The sequence below is a fragment of the Odocoileus virginianus genome, chromosome 33, assembly GCF_023699985.2.
Source record: "Odocoileus virginianus isolate 20LAN1187 ecotype Illinois chromosome 33, Ovbor_1.2, whole genome shotgun sequence".
Taxonomy (NCBI): Eukaryota; Metazoa; Chordata; class Mammalia; order Artiodactyla; family Cervidae; genus Odocoileus; species Odocoileus virginianus.
Genome location: NC_069706.1, coordinates 14,539,513 through 14,548,137, shown reverse-complemented (window position 1 = coordinate 14,548,137; position 8,625 = coordinate 14,539,513).

Below are 8,625 nucleotides of genomic sequence, written 5' to 3'. Positions count from 1 at the left end.
CCCTGGTTGTCACCACCGGGAGGGAGGATACTACTAACATCTAGTGAGTAGAGGCCAGGGACGATGCTAAACATCCTCAACACAGAAATGTCCTGCCCCAAATGTCTGTAGTGCCAAGGGTGAGAAACCCGGAGTGTACTGCAGCAGCAGAGGCGGACGGTCCTTATTCTTGTCTCTTTCACATAATGGAAAGTTACAGTTGAGACAGAACTAATGGCAGGGCCCCCAGAACAAAGTCTACCCATGATAATCAGAGCCACAACAGTAGGGTCGGTGTCTCATTAAACCTGTATTAGAAACATTTGCTCCTTCATCTGGAGTGATGACCATTAGGATCACGATTGCCATCACTAAACCCAAGAAGAAATGCTGGGACTTTTTCTGTATCTGGAAGTTACCTTGACCCCACCAACACCCACAAGGACCCCTGAACTTTCAAGACTTCCTCTTTAGAGGGAAAGAAGCCATGAAAATGAAGTCTTCACAAGGTCCACCAATGCACTCTGAGGAAAAACAAGCATTGCAGCGTGGGATAAGCCGTGGGTGGCCTTCCTGACAGCTTGTTTTTAAATACTTTCGAACGAAAAGGAGTTGCCTCCAAGAAACTGTCTGTGTGCTGGCAGCTCCAAAAACAGAAGCGAAGCCCTTGTGGTCGGTGTTCACAGACATGCTGATGAGGAGTGCTGCTAATTTAAGCCCCATCTCAAAGGTGTCCGTGGCCTCCATGGGAAATCAGCACTATTCTCAGGAGAGGACGGTTCATCACCTTACACCAGACACAGGAATGGAGAAAACAAAAAAGCACCGAATGGCCTCTCACAGAGGTAGGTTCACAAGAGGTGTGTTCACTGGGACGTTGCTCTCTGAACATTTTCTCCCCAGCCTGGATTGAGCTGAACAGAATAGATTATTAGGATTTAAGATGCACTTCAATACTATTTAAGTGGTAGGGGGCCAATTATGTCCCCAGATCTGACCCACTTTTTATATGTTCTCTTGGTGGAATTCCTTGCAGGGTATTTAAACAAGGAACTTCAGCCAAATCAAAGCACAAGATCACTTTGCTATTGCAGAGTGGGATAAGGGTAATATTGGCCAATGCCTGATACCACAAGGCTGGACTTTTAGGAAAGGTGAGTCCATGCAGCATAGGTTTTATCCACCTTCTTCTTAACCCAGATGGGAAACCTGGCTGGACACAGTGAAGAGCATCTCTGGACATCAGGCATGTGGCTGGTGCAATTCATCAGATTGACCAGCCAGTGCATGTAGGTGCATGGGGTGGGTACAGAGTGAGAGGATGTGGCCGATCTGGCCCTGAGCTCAGCTCATCCACCCAGATGCGAGGACAGAACGGGAAAGAGGGAGCATGGTACGTGTCTTTAAAACATCCTGGCTTTGGCTCCTCAGTAAATGTGGCCCAAGTAAGGGTTTCCACATTGCTTAATCACAACGGCCTCCCTCCCTGCCTTAGAGGTGGGAGCTGGGATGGGATACACTGAGGATCCTTCTGGGCAGTGGGAGATCCCTGGAGAGGACCCTCCCTACTAACACTGCTGCTGTTTAGTCGCTTAGTCATGCCTGACTCTTTGTGACCCTATGGACTGTAGCCCACCAGGCTCCTCTGTCCATGGGGCTATCCTGGCAAGAATGCTGAATTGGGTTGCCATTTCCTTCTCCGGGGTAATCTTCCTGACCCAGGGATCAAACTTGCATGTCCTGCATTGGCAGGCAGATTCTTTACTACTGAGCCACCAGGGAAGCCCTCCCCACTAATAAAGAGCCCTATTTATAAGCAATCCTTTCTAGAGAGATGAAATAAAGCTGGTCCTCCTTCATCCGGTGACAAACATGGGTAACAGGTACAGAGAAAGTGAGTTCCTGAAGGTGAAATGCAGACCTTGGAAAATGTCCTTCATCCACGTGTTTTTTCTTTTCTCCAGCGAAGCACAAAATAGCTTCCTCAGCTTTTGTCCTGGGACCAGGAATGAGTATGAGCTAAGGTCAGACCTGGGTGGGTAAGATCCATCCCAGCCTGTTTCCCCTCTGCTCCTAGATACTTCTCCAGCCTTTTCTGGGCATGCTTCCTCATGGGTTGACCCATCACCTGTCATCCTTTCCATGTAACTCAGGAAAACATTCACTCATTCAACAAATGTTTATTGCACACCAGCATCTTAGGTGGGGTCCCTCAAAGCAGAGGCTGAGACAGGGAAGTGGGGGCATGTGACTTATTGAGGGAGAATACTTCAGGAAAAATCTCAAAGGGAGGAAGCAAAACAGGATAGCCAAGGAGAAAGAGCAGAGCCGGGCTGTGGCCCCAGATAGAGTCTAGCCTTGACTTGCTTGATCTGTGGGGGGAGGACTCTGTGGCAGTGGTCAGCAGACTCTGTAAAGGGCTATGCTGTAAATATTTGAGGCTTTGCAGGCCACATGATCTGGGTAACAACTACCCAAGACTGCTGTTGTAACAGGAAAGTAGCTGGAAGATACGTAAATGAACGGGCGTGGCCATGACCTCAATGTATCCACCGCCATGCCCCCACCACTGACTTGAAACACAGAATGCAGGAGTGAAAGCTGTGCCCGCCCCACCCACATCCACTTTACTGCACTGCTGTGCCCAGGCATTAGCTGCCGTGAATATTGGCTTCTAATCACTTTTAATAACTGCTGCTGTCCCCCTTGTCCAGAAAATTGCCCAAAGCTAATAGAAACCACCTTGCATTAGCAATTGGGTATTTCCCTGGTGGCTCAGATGGTAAAGAATCTGCCTGCAACGCAGGAGACCTAGGTTCAATCCCTGGGAAGGGAAGATCCTCTGGGGAAGGAAATAGCAACCCATTCCAGTATTCTTGCCTGGAGAATCTCATAGACAGAGGAGCCTAGTGGGCTACAGTCCATGGGATCGCAGAGTCGGACACGACTGAGTGACTAACAACACATGTATTAGCAATTACACTCCCTCCCCTCATCTGTCCAGAAGCAGCCCAGTTGGTGCCTGATGGATATAGAGGTACAGAGACCAACCCTCTTGCTCCCAAAGGGATATCCCAGTGGTACCTAAGATGCTCTAAATTTCGTATCAGCAAAATTATTGCTCATGGACCAAAAGTGATCTTTGTTCATTCAATTCAATCCCCTGAGCCTAACACAGAGCCTGGAAAAGAGCAGAGAGTATAAATGTTTATCAAATAAAACGAAACCTTGATCCATCGGTAAACTTGGGCAGGGTTGGCAGGGGAAGGCATTCTTTTGGGTCCTCAGACATATCAAAGGCTTTGATACACACTGTTGTCTGCCACGAGCATTAGCCTGCCTCCCCAACCCCACTTTGTGCAGCTAACCCATCTAGTTTCTCATCCTCCAATTCTCAGTGGAGGTCAGTCTGCCCCCATCCTGAGTTCTTCGTTCCCCATCTGTGCTTTTGCCTGCCACACAGGGAGTAGTCCTTCCATAGTATACTAGGTCTTTAAGCTTACCCCCATCTCTCCCACTAGAATGCTGGCTCCATGGGGACAGGGACCTCCCCGTCTTGGTCACATCTGAGATCTTAGCATCCAGCACAGTGCCTGACACAAGGCAAGCCCTCAGTACAATATTTGAGGAATTGAAAGTCAAGCTCATTCTTTGCCATTTTGACTCTACATTTCTTTTCTTCCAACTTTTAATATAAAAATTTCCCAAACTTCCAGAAAAGTTGAAAGCTTAGTGCAGTGAATACCACTTAGATTCAATAACTGTTAATATTTGACACTCTAATTTTTTTAAAATAATAGTAAACATTCTTTAGGCATTTCAGTTCAGTTCAGTTCAGTCACTCAGTCATGTCCGACTCTTTGCAACCCCATGAATCACAGCACGCCAGGCCTCCCTGTCCATCACCAACTCCCAGAGTTTACTCAAACTCATGTCCATCGAGTCGGTGATGCCATCCAGCCATCTTATCCTCTGTCGTCCCCTTCTCCTCCTGCCCCCAATCCCTCCCGACATCAGGGTCTTTTCCAGTGAGTCAACTCTTGGCATGAGGTGGCCAAAGTATTGGAGTTTCAGCTTCAGCATCAGTCCTTCCAATGAACACCCAGGACTTATCTCCTTCAGGATGGACTGGTTGGATCTCCTTGCAGTCCAAGGGACTCTCAAGAGTCTTCTCCAACACCACAGTTCAAAAGCATCAATTTTTTGGCACTCAGCTTTCTTCACAGTCTAACTCTAACATCCATACATGACCACTGGAAAAACCATAGCCTTGACCAGACAGACCTTTGTTGGCAAAGTAATGTCTCTGCTTTTTAATATGCTCTCTAGGTTTGTCATAACTTTCCTTCCAAGGAGTAAGCGTCTTTTGATTTCATGGCTGCAGTCACCATCTGCAGTGATTTTGGAACCCCAAAAAATTAAGTCTGACACTGTTTCCACTGTCTCCCCATCTATTTCCCGTGAGGTGATGGGACCAGATGCCATGATCTTAGTTTTCTGAATGTTGAGCTTTAAGCCAACGTTTTCACTCTCCTCTTTTGCTTTCATCAAGAGGCTTTTTAGTTCCTCTTCACTTTCTGCATTTATAGTATGCCAATTCCCTGCTAGGGTACTTGGCAAATATTTCTTTAATCCTGACAAACAGCAGAGAAGAAATGCACCATTATTCTTCTCATTTCTCTGACGAGGAAACTGAGGCTTAAAGAAGTTGTCATATCACTTTCCAAATTCAAAGAGCTAGTATTTAATATTACCCCAAAGGTGGCTCAGTGGTAAAGAAACTGCCAGCAATCCAGGAGACCAGGGGTCGGGAAGATCCCCTGAAGAAAAGCATGGCAACCCACTCCAGCATTTCTTGCCTAGAGAATCCCATGGACAGAGGAGCCTGTAGGGTTACAGTCCCTGGGGTCTCAAAGAGTCCTTAATGTTAGATCAAACCTAGAACTGGTATGGTAGCCTGAACTCCTGACTTCTAGGTTATACTGTCTCTTGACCGCACAACAGTACAGTGTGCTGGAGAAGCCCAGAGAGTATTGGATTCTGTTATTTCCAGGGAGTCTAAGGAAGCTTGTGGAGAGATGAAGCCAGAGAAGGATACACAATTGAAGTTTGGCGGCCAATCATCAAAGAGATTAACTCTAATAGCATCTACCCCAATCTCTTCCTTCCCTGCCATACATCTCTGACATGAGCATTATTAGTGACTGGGCTCAGAAGCTTGCCACCTTGTATGATATGAATTGATCCGGTAAAGAATTCTCTGAAAAGCACCATTAAGATGATTTATAGTCTAATTTTGGTTGCTATAGATTCCAAGTCAGACTTATGACTGGAGAGAGGGGGAAAAAAAAATCCCCCACTTGCTTGGAACTCAGGCAAAGGTTTCGGTATTGATAGAGAAGCATGGCTGGCTGGGAAAAATCATATTTTTTTTTTAAAGTTTACAGCTACCACTCCTGCTTTGGGGTTGCTATAGCAACCGAGGGCCTGGGGGAGGGGGGGAGGAGGGGGGCGGCTCTGCAGATCTCCAGCTAGTGAAAGCTGATTGATAGGTCTCCGGAACGCTGTTAAGACACTTCTGTGCAACGAGCCAGATAACATTAGTTTATTTATTAAAATGCATGTTAAAACATCAGTCGTTTTTCTTGCCGCAGCATTTCATCCTAATCATTGTTGTTAAGGCATTGTTAAGTGGCTACTGATAGGGATGGAAGGCGAGTCTCATTAGGGAGCCAAATGCCATTTTGCTGGGGGTGATTTTGCACTGGGCTCGCAGCAGGCCCATGCAGGGGTGCGTCGTTACACTAATTTGGCGTGATGGATGGCTCCCCTCTCTCACGGCTTGACCCATCCGGGCTTCCAAGGAGTTTGAGGCTCGGGCTAATCCCAGGAAAGACTTCTGTTCCTGGCTGTGAGGAGCTCCGGCTGGGCTTGTGTCCAGCTAAGGTCTCTGAATTCCTGTCTGCTCTGTCACTAGGCTGCCAGCCTGGCCGGGCTGAGTGGCAGTTTGCGCCCTGAGCATAGCGAGTGTCATCGGGCACGCAGGGCCGGCGTGTATGGCCTGTCAAAGGTGACACGGCTCAGGAGACAGCCTACAGCGGCAGTCGAGACAGCCTGGGCAAGAATCCCAGCCTCACCCTTACCAGAGCTTGACTGAGGGAATGCCTTAAGTCTCTGTTTACCTGTCTGGACATGGGCGTGCTGACATTGCTTCAGTTCATGCGGGGCCGATCACATGCAATTCACTTCCCTTAGCGCTCTACATGCACGAGCTCATTCATTCCTCACAAAGCCTGATGAAACAGATACTTCTCCACATTGCAGATGAGGAAACTGAGGCTTAGCAAGGCTCAGAAACCAGAAGAACAGTATAGCTCCCAGGATTTGGAGAGGATTAAATGAGCTGTGTGTAGACTTCTGAGCACCGGACAATGTTTGTACAATAGTTGGTACAGTAAGTCCCCTATATACAAACAAGTCCCCTTCCAAGAGTGATTTCCTAAGTCCATTTTTTTCCTAAATACAACAAAACTGGTCTATGTACCCAACAAAGTCAAGTGGCTATATAGTACTGTACCGTAATCAGTTTGGGGCTTTCCAGGTAGCTCAATATTGGAAAAGGAAATGGCAACCCATGCCAGTGTTCTTGCCTGGAGAATCCCAGGGATGGGGCAGCCTGGTGGGCTGCCATCTATGGGGTATCTATGGGGTCACAGAGTCAGACACGACTGAAGCACTTAGCAGCAGCAGCAGCAGGTAGCTCAATGGTAAAGAATCTGCCTGGCAACACAGGAACCACAGGAGATGTGGTTCAATCCCTGGGTCAGGAAGATCCCCTGGAGGAGGAAATGGCAACCCACTCCAAGTATTCTTGCCTGGAGAATCCCATGGACAGAAAAGCCTGGCGGACTACAGTTTATGGGGTCGCAAAGAGTTGGACACGAGTCAGCCACTCTCGCACTGTAATAGATTTATAATAATTTTCACACAAATAACATGTAAAAAACAAATGTAAAAATGAAGAAAACATTTTTAATCTTAAAAAGTACAGTAATACAGGACAACAACTGGCACTTCTTAGTAATAGCAACTACATCACCACTTCTTTTCCTCTTGCTTCCGAATAGCCTGGGCTTGAAATACCACACTCCTGTACTCTACACAGTACTGTCACAAAAGCGCAGTCCCTTGTAGAGGATGCACGCAGGTGACAATGACAATATATGCCAGAAATGTGAACCAACTTTGGAGACTGGACATATAAATGCACCTTCTCATCTTTGAAAGGTCACGGCTTGAAGGTTTACATGTATTAAGTATGTACTATTAATTTTCAAAGTTTTTTACACCCTTATTGAGGTATAATGACAAAACTGTATATATGTAAAGTGTGTGAAGTGATGATATGATATACCTATACTCTGTGAAATGATTACCACAATCAGATTAATTAACACGTCTGTCACTTCACATAGGTACATAGTCTTTGTGCAGTGATAACGCTTAAGATTTACTCATCCAGCAAAGTCCAAGGATGCAATATAGTATTATTAACTAGACTGACCATGCTGGGTATCAGACCCCCAAATTAATTCATCTTATGCCTTAAGGCTTATGCCCTTTGGCCCAAATCATTATTGTTGGTGGTGATCTTGGGGTTGGCAAGTAGTATTTCCCTGCTCACATGAAGCTCATCATGGTGACCTTTGTCTAAGAGCATGAATGATCTCCAAGCAGGAGTTTGGCTCTTTCCACTCCTCATGACCAAGGCTTCCCTGGGGACACAGATAGTAAAGAATCTTCCTGCAATATGGGAGACCCAGGTTCAATCCCTGGGTTGGAAAGATTCCCCTGGAGAAGGGAAAGGCAACCCACTCCAGTATTCTTGCCTGAAGAGTTACATAGACAGAGGAGCCTGGCGGGCTCCAGTCCATGGAGTTGAAAAGAGTTGAACATGACTGAGCGACTAACATTTTCACTTTCACTCCTCACGACATTAATCCTCACACCAGCCCCATGAGATGAGCATCATCTCAACTCTACAGGTGAAGACCTTCAGATTCTAAGACATGAAATCATGGGCCTGGGGTCACTCAGCTGGTAAGAGGCATTATGGGAGTTGAACCCTTCTCTTCATGGTTCCAATACCTGGCTGTTAACCCTTATATTCTACTGTGAGTGTACCACATAAAACCACAGACTCAGCGTTAAGAGTTCTCTCACAACCTTAAACGTGCATGTGATACATGAATTCCTCTATACTATCTCTGAGCAAGAAATTATCCAGACTTAGCTTGAACACCTTAAAGGAACTCAACTTTCTACAGAGGACAGCTTCACTGTTAGAAAGTTCTCCCTTACACTATACCTAAATTGCAGCCATCACTGTGCTAAAATTGGGGTTTGAGTCTCCAGAGCAAGGCAGATGACCATACATTTCCTGTTTATGTGCCAGCCTATTCTATCGAATTTTTGATGCGAATCATCATAGTGCCCACCTTAGAGTCTGTGTGCTCATTTATTCATTTTCTCACTCACTGACCCACTCCCTTATCTAATCATTCTGCAAATATTTGTCGAGGCTCTTGTGTGCGCCAGGCACTGCACTAGACACTGGGCTATGGTGCTGAATGGGACAGACACAGT